The sequence below is a fragment of the Lissotriton helveticus genome, chromosome 4_1, assembly GCF_964261635.1.
Source record: "Lissotriton helveticus chromosome 4_1, aLisHel1.1, whole genome shotgun sequence".
Lineage (NCBI taxonomy): Eukaryota > Metazoa > Chordata > Amphibia > Caudata > Salamandridae > Lissotriton > Lissotriton helveticus.
The window spans coordinates 830,417,777-830,435,633 of NC_136063.1; the positions used below are offsets into that span (position 1 = coordinate 830,417,777).

At 47.1% G+C, this 17,857-nt stretch overlaps 1 protein-coding gene across 1 annotated transcript in view; it reads left to right on the forward strand.

Moving 5' to 3' along the window:
• LOC144828072 (adhesion G protein-coupled receptor E3-like) overlaps positions 1-17,857 on the forward strand; it is a 359,420-nt gene that overhangs the window by 122,752 nt on the left and 218,811 nt on the right. The window lies entirely within an intron of this gene.

The window sequence follows — 17,857 nt, forward strand, 5'->3', positions numbered from 1 at the left end:
CATGGGTTGGTAGGAGAGCCAGACTTAATGCTTTGGAGAAGGGTCAATGCCTCTTCAAGCTGAAACTCAGGGAAAGCTAGTAAAGATGGAGGATCCAAGAGGTGAAATATGCTATTAAAACCAAGGTAAAAGGTCAGTTCTTCCTCTGAGATGTAAGTGAAGGCTGGTTGGATCATGTAGAAGAATTGAGCTATTTGCTTAGACCATTCTTCTGTGCATGGCCCTTCCTTTGTGCTGGCTTCCGGGGCGGTAAAGGATTTAACTATGCTAAAGATTTCCTTACTCCTATTTTGGGCATTGTCTATCTTGGTTTGAAAAGTTTTTCTTGGCTGCCTTCACGAGACTGTAATGAGCTTTTAAGTTGTCTTTATACACCTTCCTGTCCTCAGGTAGGTATGATTTACGCCATTTCCTTTCCATTTTTCAACTATTTCTTTTGCTAGATCTGAGGGAATCATTAAACCATGGAGCTGGTGGGGCCCAACTCTTTGAGGAGTGGGAAACAATCGGTACCGCTGCATCAATGTTGGTTTGGAGCCATGAATCTATTGAGAGGGCAACCAAGTCAGGGCATCCAAACAGCTCCCTTAAGGAAAGACCGAGGGTGTCAGCTTACATCTGTATGGATATTTTATGGAATGTCCTGTAATTAGGGAACCTCTGCCCTGCGTTAGCCCGAGGGGCTGTCGCAGAGTTGGGAATGACACATTTTAATAGGAGGTGGTCAGATCAGATAATGGGAAGAGGTAAGCTTACTGATATGTCAAAGTTGTGAAAGATTTGGTCTAGGGTATGGCCCCTCTCATAGGTGGCCGAAGAAATAGATGGAAATATGTTGCAGGCCTGCAGCGTCTCCAAAAAGGAAATTGTTAGAGGGTCTTTTTTATTGTCCATATGTATACTGAAATCTCCCAGAATAAGGCAGTAGTTGTATTTTAAGGCCAGGGAGGTGGTGGCTGTATTAAGCGTAGTAATAAAATTTCCAATTGCACTGGGAGGTCTGTAAATCAGAAAAACAGCTATGCTATGATGGGGGATAAGGTACAGCAGAAGCCTAAGGACTCTGCGCCCTCGATGTTGTCCATCAGGATGGGAGAGCAGTCTAGTTTTTGATTGTAATTTATGGGGACACGCCCCCTTCCCACCCGGTCGGTCCCGCCTAAGGATTTTATAACCCGTAAGGATGGCCGAGGTGATAGTAGGGTTGGAGGCTTCAGACAGCCAGGTCTCAGTGAGAAATAGAAAATCAGGCTGTTTGTCTAAAAGTAGGCCATAAATTTGTGGTTCATGCTTTTGCATAGAGCAACAATTTAATAGGGTGGCCTTTAAGTCATCTGTATTCTTATTGTTTTTATACATATTGTTGTGTGGGAGTATCTTGGGTGTGAGATTCCTGGGCTGGAGGAGAGACCAGTTGCACTTCTTGCATCGAAAGTCTACCTCCAAGCTCGGATCAGCCGCTGTACACTTGTATAATGGTAGCCGCCTAAGGCTAAGCAGTTTTTCCCTATTGTAATATAGTGGAAGAAACTCACCGGAGGGGAACTGGGCAGCATGGCGGGCGCTGGATGCCTCCGGGCGCAGACGGGCTTGCCTTTGGCGCTCCTGTTGCCCGCGTCCGTATGCACCGGGAATATATAGGCTAATGCCTATGATGCAAACTGGATCACTAACGCAGCAGAGGCAGTGGAAACTGTGTGGGCGGAAGTGAGGAGCCCGATAGTAGCCCCAGCCTTCCGCACAATCGGCATATCAGCCGCGGCAGACCAGGACTGAAGGAAAAGTGAGATGCGAATCGAAGCAGCTAAGGAGGTGTAGGTAAGCAGAATCAAGTAAAGTGCAAGTGCGCGTAGGTGGGGGAAATTGTTAAAAAGCACAGAGTAGTTCAGCCACACATATACAATTTGGGCAGGAAACACTAAATCCTACCGCTGTCAGCTGCACGCACCCATTTGAAACGAGAATATATAGGCTAATGCCTATAATGCAAACTGGATCTCTAACGCAGCTGAGGAAGTGGAAACTGCGTAGGCAGAAGTGAGGAGCCCGATAGTAGCCCCATCCCTCAGCACAATCAGCATATCAGCCGCGGCGGACCAGGACTGGAGGAAAAGCGTAGGTAGGAGAAATTTTTAAAAAGCACAAAGTAATTCAGCACACATATACAATTTTAAAAGTATTAAAAACCTAGTAGCAGGGCAGGAAACACTAAATCCTACCGCTATCAGGTGAGCGCGTCCAATTACATCGGGAATATATAGGCTAATGCCTATGATACAAACTGGATCGCTAACCCAGCTGAGGAAGCGGAAACTGCGTGGGAAACAGGGGCTCAAATTGATCATAAATTTAAATCTCTTGTGAACAGGGGCCCCCAAAATATGTTTGGCCCAGGGCCCCCAAAATCCTTAAGATGTCCCTGCATACATAGGATATTACAAGCAATATGGAATAATTTGGCCAATAAATGCATCATTCCAAAGTACTCACAAATGAGAGAACTCAATATAAGGGAAAGGGGCCTGTAGCCCACAGGTAGAAATACCTGCACATGACAAATATTTGTATTGTTTGAGTTAATAGAGTAGGGTTGGATAGGTAGTAGCCATACTTACTTTTTTAAGAGTCCACAACCAACACGAAAGAGACAGAATAAAATTAATATCCGTGTTGTTTGTGGTCTGTATTTCCGTTTTTGACACCATATTGGTTGTTTGTTGTCTGTCTACACTGCACTATTCACAAACACATTTCTTGTTTGTTATTGGACAAACATTTCTTTCGAGCTTGATGGTGCCAATGAAGAGATCAGGGCAATCCTGGTGAGTACCTGCCAGGTTCCTGTCGGTGGTGCTCCCGTGAGGCGCCATCTCGCTCACACACACTTTTTCCTCTGTCTGAGTTCGACACTTGGGTGTGTGTTTGTATGTCTCACAATTGTTGTTTTATGATAGGGACCGGTAAGTTTTAAATAAGGCACAATGTGGTTGTACCTCCTACCCCACAAATTAAAATAGGGGAGCTAGTTGTAATGGTTTGCAACATATGGTACACCAATAAAAGTATAAATTTGCAAGTGCCTGTGGGTCTAGGTCAATTTTGTTGAAACTATACGTTGAGTGGAGGGCGACCTATGGCCTTTATTTCCCTCTAAGCTCCTTGTTGGTAGACACACTGAGTTAGTATCCTGCCAACAGAGATCACTGATTGGAATTTCTCCAGAATCCCGATTCTGTAATAAACTCCCTAATGCTGCACCAATTTAGGAAAGAGTTTAAGACTCAACTCTTTGAAGAACACAACATCACAATGCAGTAACGCCCACAAATCAGCGTTGTCTCCTGTTACTCATTGAATATAAGTACATACATACATAAGCACAGTGGTGTGCAAGAATTACTGCACAAGCTAGAAACTAGATCCACTCATTGCCTGAAGATCATATTTGCATCACCATACAGTTGCAATATTGTCTTCAAACTGAGCATCCCTCGGTTCATGACTTGCAGGACCTATTGATAGTCAAAGGCAAAGCCAGAACCAGGATTCTGATGATCCGTAGCACCTCTGGGATGCACACAGTAAGGACCCAAGTGTGGGTATTTTAAACTGTACTGCATTGGAATTTTTTTATAGCACTTTTTTACCAATTGAGAGACTCGAAGTGATTTTTGACTCAGTGCTTAATTTGTGAAAGAAAGAGTAGTGGTGACCGAAGCTCTGCTCAGAAGCCTGCGGCTGATGCAATTAAACATTGGCACGCCCAATACCAAGTCTTGTAGTCTTTAATCCACTACCAGATACTCCCAGACCCTTTTTCTCACTTTCGTAGAGTCCTGCTTTTCTCCATTTGTGACCGTTTTTCAATCCTTTCCTCTGCCTATCATTCCAACCTGTGTGCTTTTCGCTCTCTTGCGCTCAGTAATCACCTAATATGAAAATATAAGTGCCAGTCCCCAAAAAGAAGTGCCTGTGGCCTCCACTGGCGACCACTGCCTCAAATTAAGCACTGTTTTTGGGTGGTCCATTTTTATAAATTATATAATGCTGCATACTCTTGGTGGCTCCTGAAGCACTCTAATTTGCATCAGAGTAACATATTTAAGGTCTATTCAACAAAACGTTTCCATTTTAATAATCAACATTCATTGCTGTGGTATTTTACCTGGCATGCTCTGTGGTTTCTAAGTAGTCTCTCCATTTACTATTGTCTCTACTACCATCTTTTCTGATGATCAACTTTTAAAACCTGTCCGGCTTCATATTTGCATATTACTTGTTCACTTGCTTCCATCCTTCTTTATAGTCTTGCTAGCTTTTTTTCTTTTCATGGTCAGTTTGTGCTTCCTCATTAAGAGCTTGCAGCACAGGCACACATTGAGATTATGAGGCCTTGGTAAAACATGCGTTATTCACCCGGTGCACTATATACCTCGTGTTTCAAATTTTGCTCAGGAAACTTATGGATTGCATGCTGAAGTGTTAATTCATCAGAGCAGTGTTGATTCATCAGAGTTAATGCTGTGTTGGGAGCAATCTACTACTCAGGAGACTAAGGGCCCCATTACAAATACGGTCGGACGAGCGCCTGAAACAGGACCGCCCAACAAGGAGTAGGCGGTCAAGCTCCCCAAATTAGGATGCATCTGCCTTCATGGTGGTTGGAAAGTGTATGTTTCCTATTGGGGCTTGTGCCTGGGGCCTCCAAAGTCGTTTCCGACAGCCTATTTATGTGATTGGACCACCATAGAAAGGCTGTTGGAAACGTGCATCATAATCCCCATGGCGGTTCCTGAGCAGGCACTGCCTCCAGTTTGGGGATTATGATTCGCCCTCCGCCCGAGTGGTTCCTTGAGCCTGTCGGAGGCAGAGCGGATTTCCCCCACAGGCATTGTCGGACCAACTCTATCATAATACGGCGGTCGGACTGATGCCTCAAATGTCTGGCGGAGCGCCACTGATGAGCTGTCGAATGTCCTTCCGCCCTACCTTGTAATAAGGCCCTTCGTGACTGATCGTTGCCAGTCTTTTGCTACAAGTAGGGTGCGCTGTTTTTGGTTTCAACCAATTATCCCAGTTAAAAACCTATGGCGCCTAAGCCCCTCTGGCACTTTGTATGCCCTTCAGATGCCTGGGGAGAGCATCTGCTGTGGAACAGATCACAGCTACAGTAGCTGTCAGTTTTGTTGGCCCGCTGTAAGAGCTAACCAGTGACTGGGCTCACAAGCCAGTCAGCAGTCCACTGCTCAACATTTGCCATTAATGCTCCTTACCATCTAATACCAGATGGGAGCAATGTAATGTCAGTAAGTGAAGCATGGGAACATATATATTTACTTTAAAAACTCCAAACTTCAGTTTAAAAACCTGTGCATGCTATTTATAGTACCTAAATTCTGATAAAGTATTCCTGACAATAACGCTGCTAGAAGTCAATGGGAGGGAAAAAGGCTGGCAACATTGATTAATGGTGAGGCTCTAACCATAAATTATGCTGGCGCGGCACTCCAAACCCATGTTCCTCTCCCCGTGCTGATCCTGGGGGTGACGAGGAGGAGGAAGGAAGGGGTAGGACCTCCCACTTTGTGTAACACAAATCCAACCAATCCGATTGATTGGGGCAGGCTAACCCAGTGCTCGTTTTGAGGCTAGGAGCCTATGCACATGGTCTTGGACTGCCGGCCACCTCCCCCCTTACAACACTGACTGAATTACCCAATTCAACCAGTCAACACATGGGGGTCTTTGGAAGTCAGGGGGTACAGGGCCCCCCCCTGGCCGTATTTATTAAAATATAAAACAAATCAAAAATTTTAATCAAATAAACATTTCTGACAATTATTAAAATGCACACTTTTCAGAAGATTAGATTGACATCCGTTTCGACAAGGTATGATGGGCTAACCTTAACAAATAGCTAGTACAGCGTGTTTCCTAACCGAATCTAATCATCCTGAAAATTAAACTGCATTCTAATATTTTTAATAAAGTCCTACGGCAAGGTCGCCAACCGGTGTCAGATCCTTTTACAGCTGCGCTCTCACGTTGGAGATGCGCATGCGCAACCCAGGGCACGTTACACCCACGTGCGCTCCCTGAACTCCATTTAACCATAACAGGAGGGCCCAGACACTCGCGCACCTTAGTGACGTCATAGTGTTGTGAGGGGTGGCTACCAGCCTGAGGAAAGCGTAGACTCCCTCCCCCGCACCCTTTAAATTACTGGCTATCATATCCTGCCCCTGAAGTTCTGAGAGAGACCAATGGCCCCTCCCGCGGGCGGCCCCTTTCGTGAATGGGTCCGCCCCCCCGTAAGGACCTTAAAATGCTGCTCACCGATTAATGACCTTACCGCCAGACACACATAATAAATACGACATTGCTATTCTAAATGGAAAAAAGGCCTAAGGAGAAAATTGTTAATACACAGCAAAGCACAAAACATATACATATACACATACTCCTGTAAGCGGAAAAAAGGCCTAAGGAAAGAATTAGTTAAAATATCACGACACTGCACAAAATATTTACATCTGTTCTACCTTCCAGTAAACGGAAAATACAAGGCCTACTGGATCAAGCCCCCTAAACCTATAGTCCGGCACATTGACAACCTGATACTTACCATTTGCCAGGCCCCAAGGACTGCTAACAAGGGATGGAGGGTGGGGAAAATTACACGGCCCCACGGTGGGGCGAGGAGCGAGCCTGGGAGCGCGGGCACAAAGAGGCCGCTTCCCGCGCTCCCCAGGCTTTTAACCCTTTCGCCGCCGCGGCCCCGCCCCCTCACCCCGGAAGCACACAACTACTTCCGGGGCGAGGGCGCGGGGCAAGCGGCCCCGAAAGGGACGGGGTGTGGGAGGGGCCGGGCCCCGCCATGCTTGCGTGGGGGCCTATTGGCCCCCCCTTGTATCATGGTCTTGGACTGCCGCCCACCTCCCCCCTTACAACACTGACTGAATTACCCAATTCAACCAGTCAACACATGGGGGTCTTTGGAAGTCAGGGGGTACAGGGCCCCCCCCTGGCCGTATTTATTAAAATATAAAACAAATCAAAAATTTTAATCAAATAAACATTTCTGACAATTATTAAAATGCACACTTTTCAGAAGATTAGATTGACATCCGTTTCGACAAGGTATGATGGGCTAACCTTAACAAATAGCTAGTACAGCGTGTTTCCTAACCGAATCTAATCATCCTGAAAATTAAACTGCATTCTAATATTTTTAATAAAGTCCTACGGCAAGGTCGCCAACCGGTGTCAGATCCTTTTACAGCTGCGCTCTCACGTTGGAGATGCGCATGCGCAACCCAGGGCACGTTACACCCACGTGCGCTCCCTGAACTCCATTTAACCATAACAGGAGGGCCCAGACACTCGCGCACCTTAGTGACGTCATAGTGTTGTGAGGGGTGGCTACCAGCCTGAGGAAAGCGTAGACTCCCTCCCCCGCACCCTTTAAATTACTGGCTATCATATCCTGCCCCTGAAGTTCTGAGAGAGACCAATGGCCCCTCCCGCGGGCGGCCCCTTTCGTGAATGGGTCCGCCCCCCCGTAAGGACCTTAAAATGCTGCTCACCGATTAATGACCTTACCGCCACAGGCCAGGTAGTTGACCGACTATCTGGCCCCCCCCCAGAACACCCCCCTTCTAGAAAGCTCATACTCTCCCTGCAAAAATTTCTACTCATGCCAAGATATTTCTTATAAAAAGGGCATTCCCCTCCTCTGTTAAGTGAACCCCGTCCCGCAGGTAAAATTGCTCCCCCCAGATGCAACCATGAGGGATGGTCTGTAAGACCGGAGTCCTAAATAACTTGTCCAGCTTGTTGTTGACCCTCTTTAACGAGCTATTCAACGCGCTGACTGAGTTTCCCCCTCTCCATTGCAACCTTGGTATCAGTTGTGACCATACTACAACACTACCTGGTAACCGCTTCGCTAGCCATCCCGCTGCTGATATAATCTCTTCCAGGAGGACCCTTCTACCCAGACCTGCCAGATCATTCCCCCCTAAATGAAGGATCACCGCCGAGGGAGGTGTAGTATGTCGTGCTAGTAAGTCCGACATATAGTCCCTGAACTGATTGAGGCGGAGCCCCCCCCTGCCATGGAAGGAGACCGTGCACCCTCTACTCTCCACCCTCTGTTTACCTGATCCTGCAAGAAAAATTTGGTTAGCACGCTTGACATATGAATGCCCCACTACCCAGACGACCCCTTTCTTCTGTCTGTCCTCCTGGTTCCTCCATGCTGTAGGTAAGTTGCCTTGATGATCCGTGGGTAGTTTCCGTCCTGCGTCACAGGCCCGTGAAACTGTAAATAACCAGAAAAACAGCAGGTATTAGAATTACTCAATATGGCGGCAGCTCTCACAACATGTGCAACCGCACATATCGTTTATACGCGCTTGAGGACCATCTCCCAATCCTTTGCACACTAGTTGTGGTCAAACCCCTGGCTGTTGCTTCCGTGGCTGCCCCTATCCGGAAGGAGTGCGTCACAAACTCTTTGTGGTTATAACCAGCTCCTGCCATACTCATGGCTAGTACCCTCTGGAACTGGAATCTGGTCAAAGGAGTCCCATCCCCATGCATCAGCAGTGACCCCCCACACTCCTGCGCCCGTTGTCTTAACAAATCCTCAACATGTGTCACCGGGCAGCAGGGATTGTTCCGTGCACGATGTAACGCCAGGCTTTGGCCCCTAGCTTCCTGATCAGTTTTAGATTTCCTGATGATGATCCACATCGTGTCGCCCTTTATGCTGATATCCCGCAGCTGAAGGCCGCCTAGCCTATCACCTTTATTGGCCGCCACCAATTCGCCCACCCTGAATGCCCCATAAAAGGCTAAAGAGAAAGCTGCTTTAAAGAGGCCCACCTCAGACGTGGAGTTACATGTGTCCGGTAGCGTGAGGAGAACTGCTGATAGACGTTCAAAACCTATAGGTTTCCTAGAATCTGTGGAGGGGGGCTGCATGCGCCGCCATCCTTTCAATGCCTTCTGGGCCTGGAAGCTGTTCGTAGGGTCCCTACCCCCTTTTGCACGTGCGAAAAAGGAGATAGCGGCCTTGTGCCTGTTGGCTGTCGCCACCGTGCGCCCTTCCCTGTGTAAGTTGCCTAAGTACCCATTGAAGCTAGCCTCCATAGTCCACCTACTCTCCCAGCCCTGTCCCAGAAAGTGACAGTAAGACCTGAACGCCCCTTCGTATGCCGTCCTGGTCTTGGGTGCTAGGCTGGCTGCCACGAGGTCATGTAGTTGGGGGCACCAATTTGCCAAAGAGTCGCCGGGAAGTGGGCCGGCGTTGTCTCCGCCTCCGGCAAGTGATCCCTGAACACCTGCATCTTAAAGCGAGAAAGGGCATCAGCTGCATTGTTTAACACCCCCGGGACATGTTTTGCTCTGAAAAGTACATTCCCTGTCATGCAACACAGCACAATCTCTTTGATCAGGCGTAAAATGAATGGACACCTTGCAGCTTGCTGGTTGATGCATTCAACCACCGTCATATTGTCTGACCAGAATATTACCGATCTGTTGGCCAACTCCTCGGGCCAGACTTTCAGTGCCACCCAGATTGGGAAGAGCTCGAGGAAACCAATGTTCACCGTCAGCCCGCTCTCCTCCCACCAGGCGGGCCACTTCTGTGCCACCCACTTCTTGCCAAGGATGGCACCAATTCCAACACTGCCTGCCGCATCGGTCCATAAACCAAGGTCCTCCGAGGACACCGTGGGTGCACCCCACAGCACTCTGCCATTGAAATCCGCCAGGAATGCAATCCATATCCGCATGTCCTGGCGCACCTCAGCAGATAGCCGTGTCCGGTGATGTTTTTCACGAAGACCCCTCATGGCCTGTGCAATTGAGCGTGAAAAGGGGCGTGCCACGGGAATTACTCTTAATGCAAAATTTAACTGCCCCACTGTCTGCTGCAACAGTCCTAAATTCACTTTCTTCGCTTGCAAGCACAGTCCTAGTGTCTGTTTGAATTTTTGGATCTTTTCCTCTGGTAGTCTAAAACAACCCTCTACAGAATCCAGTTCAATGCCTAAAAATTCGAGGCATGTTACTGGTCCAACTGTCTTCCCCTGTGCCAACGGGACCCCGAAGAGCGCATGAGCACGCAAAATTCCTGCAATGCTGACGCACACTCCCGTGAACCCGCCGGACCCAGAACAAGAAAATCATCCAGGTAGTGCATAACCCACTGGTGACCCGTACGCTGTCTTAATGCCCATTCCAGAAAGGAGCTGAACTGTTCAAAATATGCACATGAAATTGAACAACCCATGGGCATACACTTATCCATGTAGTACTTCCCCTTGAAGGAGAAACCTAGAAGGTGCTGGTCCTCTGGGTGAACCGGGAGTAGTCTAAAGGCTGACTCAATGTCTGATTCAGCCATCAGTGTTCCAGCGCCCAAACTCCTCAGCATGTACGCTGCCTGATCGAAGGACGCATACTTCACACTGCAAACTGCATCATCAATAGCATCATTCAATGATGTACCCCTAGGTGCGGACAAGTTGTGGATGAGCCTAAATTCCCCTTTCTCCTTCTTTGGCACCACCCCCAAAGGAGAGCACACAAAATTCTGCGTGGGAATGACATGAAACGGTCCCGCTACCCTACCTAAACGCACCTCTTTACCTATTTTTGTCGACACCAGTGTTGGATTGGCAAGAACTGATAGCTGATTTCTGCACTGTGGTGTCCCGACATACCCCCCAGCAGGAATTCGGAAACCATGTGTGAAACCCTCTTGCAATAACCTAGCAGAAGTGTGATTAGGGTACCTGTTCAGCCAGGGGATCATAGCTGACAACTGAATGGGTGAATGCACTATTATGGGGTGGATCTTACTATTCAGGTTTCTTCCTACCCCTGTTTCCTGAACCACTGTTTTTATTTCGGCATGTTGTTTCTGGGTGGGAAGGGTGCCCACATACGTTGCACGCGTGCCTGAACTTACAGGTACCTGGTGCCCTGTGGCATGTCCGCCTGTTGAAGTCCCAACATACCCCCTTCGCCCCTCCATTGGTTCTCTGTTTTTGGGCCGTCTCCCCACCCGGTGCTGATCGAAAGGGCTGTTGGAACGGCTGTTGCGGCCTGGGGGAATAACCTTTATTCGCAGTAGCGCTAGTGCTTGCTCCCTGACCCTTCTCGAATTGATTGTGCCATGAGATAGAATCCACCTTGTCCTATGACAAAGTCTTATCAAATTCTTTGGATTTTCTGAAAGCTACATCATATTCCTTCCATACATCCCCTGCATGGTTCTCATGGAACATTGTTATTCTACTCTGATAGCAGTTCATGGCTGGTTGCATTCCCTTAAAGCGTTCGCCCATTACTGCGCCGTACACTGCAAAAGCCCTCACCCAGTTGATGATGTTTTCTTCCACCCTAAATTTGTACAACTTCGCTCTCCATTCACTAGGCAACAACATATCCTTCTGTGATTTTGCATATTCCCATTCCGTGTTATCTATCAGCAATGAAAAAATATTCACATACTTGTCAGCCCATATCATTTCCTTCACACTTTGTGACACATGCTGTGCTAAGCACTCTCCCCTAGAGGGCAATGTTCCCTCGCCCAGCAGAGGCAGGGCAATCTCCTTACCATTGTTGTTGGGTAACGTTGCTTCCGCGGTCTTGGCACCGCCTCCATCATTCGCTGGACCTGTTTGGGGAGAAACTGGTGCAGGCGGCGTGGCGCCCCTACCACTAGCCAACAATATCTGAGTCACTAATGTTTGCTGCTCTGTTGTGAGGGCCGTATTGACTGGCAACGCACCCCCGCCTAACCACGGGAGGACAGCCGCCACCTGGGCTGCCAGGTCTATTGGCATTGGCCCTGACGCGGGGATGGGAGTAGGGGCCGCACCCAAGGGCACCGGAGCATGTGGTGGCGCGACGGGTGGCACCGGCGCTGCCACCGGAATGACTGGCACAATTGGTACTGCCACTGGCAACTGGGGCACCGGGGCTGGGACGGCCAACGGGACCTGGGGTGGCGGGATTGGGGCAGCAGGAGGTACCTGGGGTGGCGGGATTGGTGCAGCAGGAGGTAGAATGGGAGTAGTACTCTGTGGCTGACCCCCCACCCTCTTATTTCTTGCCCGCCTGGGTGGTGTCACAAAGACGCCCCTTGGCTTGGGCGGTACTATCGTCCGCTTAGGTCTTCCAGATGGGCCGGCCTGGGCATCCACCTTAGCCCCCAACTCCGCTACAGTCCTATCCAATTTATCAAACTTCCCCAATCGCTTATCCATAGCAGACATTCTACGCATCATTTTTTGGAACATTAACCCCACATTCGCATTCCCATGCCCCCTTCTTTGAGACATATTGATGAGCACACCGTGCTCCGTACCTGACCCAGTTGAAGGTGCCCGAGCTGGATCACACGGACCTAGGTCCTAGGCTTGTTTCCCTGAAATTAGAAAGTACGTTATATCCTAGTCAAGCAAGCAATACAAGCAATCAGATCACCCTTCTCAGCAGCACAACCAAACTTAAATGCTTTACTTAGAGACACTTTGTAATGAGAAAAGTAAACACCAAATACCTAAGAAGTGCCCCTTTTCCGTGATAATTCACCCCTCAGAGTATCTTACTATTTGATCATAAATAATAAACTTGCAATTACCTGTTTAAACTGTCCCTGAGACTTACAGATCACTTATTTATCAAATTGCCACATTCCCCCCGCACTCAAAGAGGTGTATACTTCTTTCACATATAATTCAGTAGAATGCCACTACAACAGTTAAATATCACCAAAACACTTTAAATATTGCTCGTTGTAACATTTGTTAATATTGAAACATTTCCCGCCACACTGAAAGGGGTATATCTTCCTTTCACCTGTAATTCATTAGCATGCCACTAAAACAGTTGAATAGCTCTAAAAGTAACACTTTCGATATATATCAGTTATAACCCTCTCAATCTCGCCTATTGTTAAAGTGAGGACCATTCAATGTTTCTTATCTTAAACATCCGCTTTATTAGCGCGAAAAACGTCTTCCTTTAGCCAGACCCTCTTTGGTCTCCCATCCACCGTGTGCCCTAGCTGTCCCTGCTTCGCTTCGCGTTAAACCCCAGCGTCAGCTTTACACAAAGCAGGTTATGAAGATCGATCGCGTTTACACACAATTACACAGCGCTTATCCAAACAATCACAAGGCAGGCAATATATACGGGCTCACGTACACGCTACCTGATGCGCTCCTCCTTAGCTTACTATCACCGATCGTAGGTGACTGGCCGCCCGCCCGCCCCGCAAAATACCTTGTGCTCCGTTGCCTCAATCGAGCGCAGAAACTGCCGGTCGGCGGTCTGATGGTTTCCCGGATCCGTTTTACCGCGTTACAACTCTCCCTGCGCCGGCTCCGTTATGCGTCGTCCTGGGATCCCCGAGCTCGCCGAGAGCAGTCCTCCACCGCAATCCGTCCTCCGCAGCTAGGGCTCCACAGCGCGTCGGGGTCAGCAAAACCGCTACCGCAAACCACACCTGAAACAAAAACAAAGAAAATTACACGGCCCCACGGTGGGGCGAGGAGCGAGCCTGGGAGCGCGGGCACAAAGAGGCCGCTTCCCGCGCTCCCCAGGCTTTTAACCCTTTCGCCGCCGCGGCCCCGCCCCCTCGCCCCGGAAGCGCACAACTACTTCCGGGGCGAGGGCGCGGGGCAAGCGGCCCCGAAAGGGACGGGGTGTGGGAGGGGCCGGGCCCCGCCATGCTTGCGTGGGGGCCTATTGGCCCCCCCTTGTATTGCAATCCCTCAGCTGTTTTACAGTGCTGGGATTGCTGGCTTTGAAGCAAGCATTTCAGATTGGCCGACTGTAGGCAGCTGGCCAATCTGACATGCGTACTGAACAACTACAATGTCATCCTGCAATCTGCAGGAATGTGCCCTGTCCCCACCATCCACTCGCTACGGCCGGCAGTACACAGAATGAAATGGTAATGACCATTTTATTATTCTGTGTTTACCGCTGCGCTTGCGACAAGTAGGGCGATGCTTTTTCGCACACAAAGAGAAACCGCCTCTGGGAGAAGCCATAGTAGAGAAGGCAAGCTGATAAACACGGCTTTCAAATTCGAAATTAGTTTTCACTTTCCCACATTATACTCAGGAGCTATGTGAATTCCTGCAGTGAAGCAGTCCTGGACCAGTGGTATATTTTAAAGCTCATTCACCACAGGATTAAAATCTGCTGGGACAGAGGCTGTACCTCTGTGCAGGCCTCACAGTTTACAAAGAGTGCTTGTCTTCCATTAATGCTTAGTGTTCATTTACAAAATGTCTTGCATCATGCAATCTGTAGGGAGAAATAGACACTTCTAGGGTGTTTCAAGGAACTTGCTGAGCAGTTCCAATTTGCCACTATCACCCCCAAATCTTCTATTAACCCCTTCGCTGCGGGGCTAATTCCCCCGCAGTACGGGGGGAGGGGGTCCGCGCGCGGCGCCGCGGTGCTCGTGACAAGCTCAGCTCGCCATGCTGCACAGAGGAGCTGTGCTCATGACGAGCTGAGCTCATCACGACTCCGCCCACTCAATGGAATGCCCCGCACAGGAGGGGAATTAGCCCTGTGTGGGTGTTCCGCCGCAGTTATGACGAGCTCAGCTCATCATGAGCACAGCTCCACTGTGCCTCATGACGAGTTGAGCACGTCATAAGCATCGACGAGGTTAAGATATGTTCCCAGGCAAGGGCAAACAAGGCTGCCTACATGGTATTGCCACAACTAGTTTTTTATGGGGACACAGAATAATAATCACATTATGCAGTGGTGAATTGAAAAAACTGACACAAATGTTTTTTCATGAGATCAACACCATTTGTGCAAAACTAAAACCATCTATAAAATCTAATAAAATATTTGCATATAGCACATTGAATACCTCCTAATCACTGTAAATCACAGATTATTTATCACTGCTCAATTTACCAAGGTTGCAAGGAGGAAAGTTAACGTTGTCAGAATTTTTACTTGTAAGTTTTAAATCGCTTGAAATGCACATATCATCAATGAGTGTTAGCCACCTGGAGCATCCAACTGGCGTCTTGGGAGTCATTAAGACCACTTTATGAAACAGATATTTTTAAGGCAGGAGGAGGAGTGAAACAGTTCAAGGTATTGTAAGCACCACAGGACTGGGCACAACCTAATGCGGCCTAATCTGAGACATCGTAATACATTTCCAGACATAGCATCCTCAAGGCGCCATCTTTCTGCACACACTGACAAATTCTCCTCAATTGGTTGCGATTTTGATCTGGTTTACACACAGTTCAGGTCACTGTTGCTCACACACTAGTCCACAGGGGGATCTGGAACTGTGGTGTGCGGGTTCTCTTCTCACAAAGAGAAACCCGAAGAGTCCTTGCTTTGTTGGATAGATAGCATTAGCAATAGGGTACAACACTAGCAACCAATCACTGCAGCGGCCATTTTGGATACCTATTATTATGAATGTTCACTTGAGAGTTGCACTGCTCTATGCATGGTTTACCAAAATAATGTCTTTTGCTCCAAAGTAGCCAGACCTAAGGAGCATTCATCATGAAATGTGTTTGCTCATGTAAAGAAAATGAATGTGGGAATGGAAAAAAGCAAGGGGACGAACGGGGATAGTATTAGTCTATATGTGAGGAAGATGATGAAGGCTCCCAGAGGAATTGCTGATGTCTCACAGTAAATTGAGATTATTTTGGTGAGGATAGGGGCAGAGATAGATAGAGAGAGACTAGCCTTTGCAAAAGGCATATCGACACGTCCGAGAGAGAGAGATCACCCTGAACGAGAGAGACTGGCCTAAAAAGAGAGAGAGAGAGTGAGAGAGGAACTGGAATGTGAGACACAGACCACAGAGTGTGAGAGAGCCAGAGAAAGAGATAGAGAGACTGTCTTTTTTTGAGTGATACTGATCTGAGTTTGGGGGATTGAATTATGGCTCCTTCCATGATCCAAAGCGAGTTTATTAGCGACATGATTCCAGCTATCTATCCCTAGCATGATGGGAGACTGTCCATTATATATTATGACATCATTCAGATTGTTACTGTCTCTTGCATAATTGTGGCCATGGCACAAAGCTACTCTATTTTGACCTATTATTGACATTCTTGATACAGTTATGGATATCTATAGCACAATGGTAGTGAAAACACCGGCCATATGATGGGCATCGCTTATATTTCATGATGATGAGAAATTGACATGAAACAGAATCTGTCTGTGAAGTTCTGTGCATTGCATTTTGTAACCACTAGAAAAACTCAATTTGAAGCAAAATGTAAATGCACTTATAGCCACTGATTTTCAAAAGTCGGGAAAACACTGAACAAAGCCCACTGGAATTCACGAAATATAAACACTGAAAACAGGAAAGCTTAGTTAGAGGCATAATACACTGTGGCACTCACAAGAGGCTGTGAGTAACTTTTCACATAGCTCCAGTAAGTAGCCTCACTTGACAGTGACACCAGAGGGCTTAAGACTCCTCATTAATCTATGCAAAAATAATCATGCAAAAATAATCATGCTGCCATTGATACTGGGGTGCTGACCTCAATCTGTTAAACATCGTAGAGTGGAGGTGCCAAAAGTGTAATTAAATGAAAAAGAGAATTCGCACAAATGAAACAGGGTTGAATAACCAAGGATGGGCAGAACGAAGAGATCCAGCGCCAAAAAGTGTCCTCTGTTCACAGAGAGCAAAGATGGAGTATTTCACAGATTGAATACATTTAAACACACACAAAATAATTGGAATGAAAGATCAGAGACAGCCAGCTCTGATGTTGTAAATAAGATGATGTGTCTGATATGTTGTAGTGGGTGGAAGCAAAATGTGAATGACTGTTGAACAGACCAGTGCCAGTGGATGAAGATAGCTGAGCCAAAGCCATATTATGTGTGTACAAATGCAGGTATTTAAGAACTTTTGTGATTACAAAGGCTAGCAAACAAATTAAGCTGTGGACATATGTGGATAGTAATTATGTGGTACTGAGTGTACTGGAATTATGTGGAGTGGGATTGTGTGTTATGGAGTGTAATTATGTGGAATTGAATTTTGTATTGTGGAGTGCTATGTAGTGGAGTTTAATTATGTGGTGTACTGTTGAAATTTGTGGAATGATGTGGAATTATGTAGTGCAGATGCATGTGGTGTGTTGTGAAATTGTGTGGTTGAGCTGAATTAAGTGGTTTGGTGTTGAATTATATGGTGTGGTTTGGAAATGTGGGGAGTTGAATTGTGTGGCGTGGAACTGTGTGGATAGCTTTGGCTTTTTGGGGACGAAAACAAAACTAATAGGTAGGAGCTAAGTGCCAGGTCTGTGCCTTTGGGAGTAAAAATAAAAGTCAAGCATTGGCAAAGTCAATAGCACTTGCCTTTGCAACCTATTGGCTCTGCCAATGCCTTTAGTTTATGCTGAACAGCATACCAATGTCGTACAGCGTGAACTAAAAAATGAAAAAAGTAGTAGTATGCACGGATGAGTTCACATAGCTTGGTTTCCCTTTTTTATTTGCTTTTATTTTATCTAGCTCAAAGGTATTTTACTATTACATGAAAAACAAGAATTAAAATGCTTTGTTTATGACCAGGAGCAACATCGGCAAAAAAACACTACAGTGGATTCGAGCATTCATCATTATGCATGTGCACGAATGTATCATTTTTTTTTAAAAACAAATGTTTTTGGTCATTTGTAGTTTACAGTATCAAAGTGCATTTGGATACAGTTTTTCGATTTGCATTTCTCACATTTATACCATATTACATTGCCATCCGTACAGTAATTAAACAAAAATCTCGCCA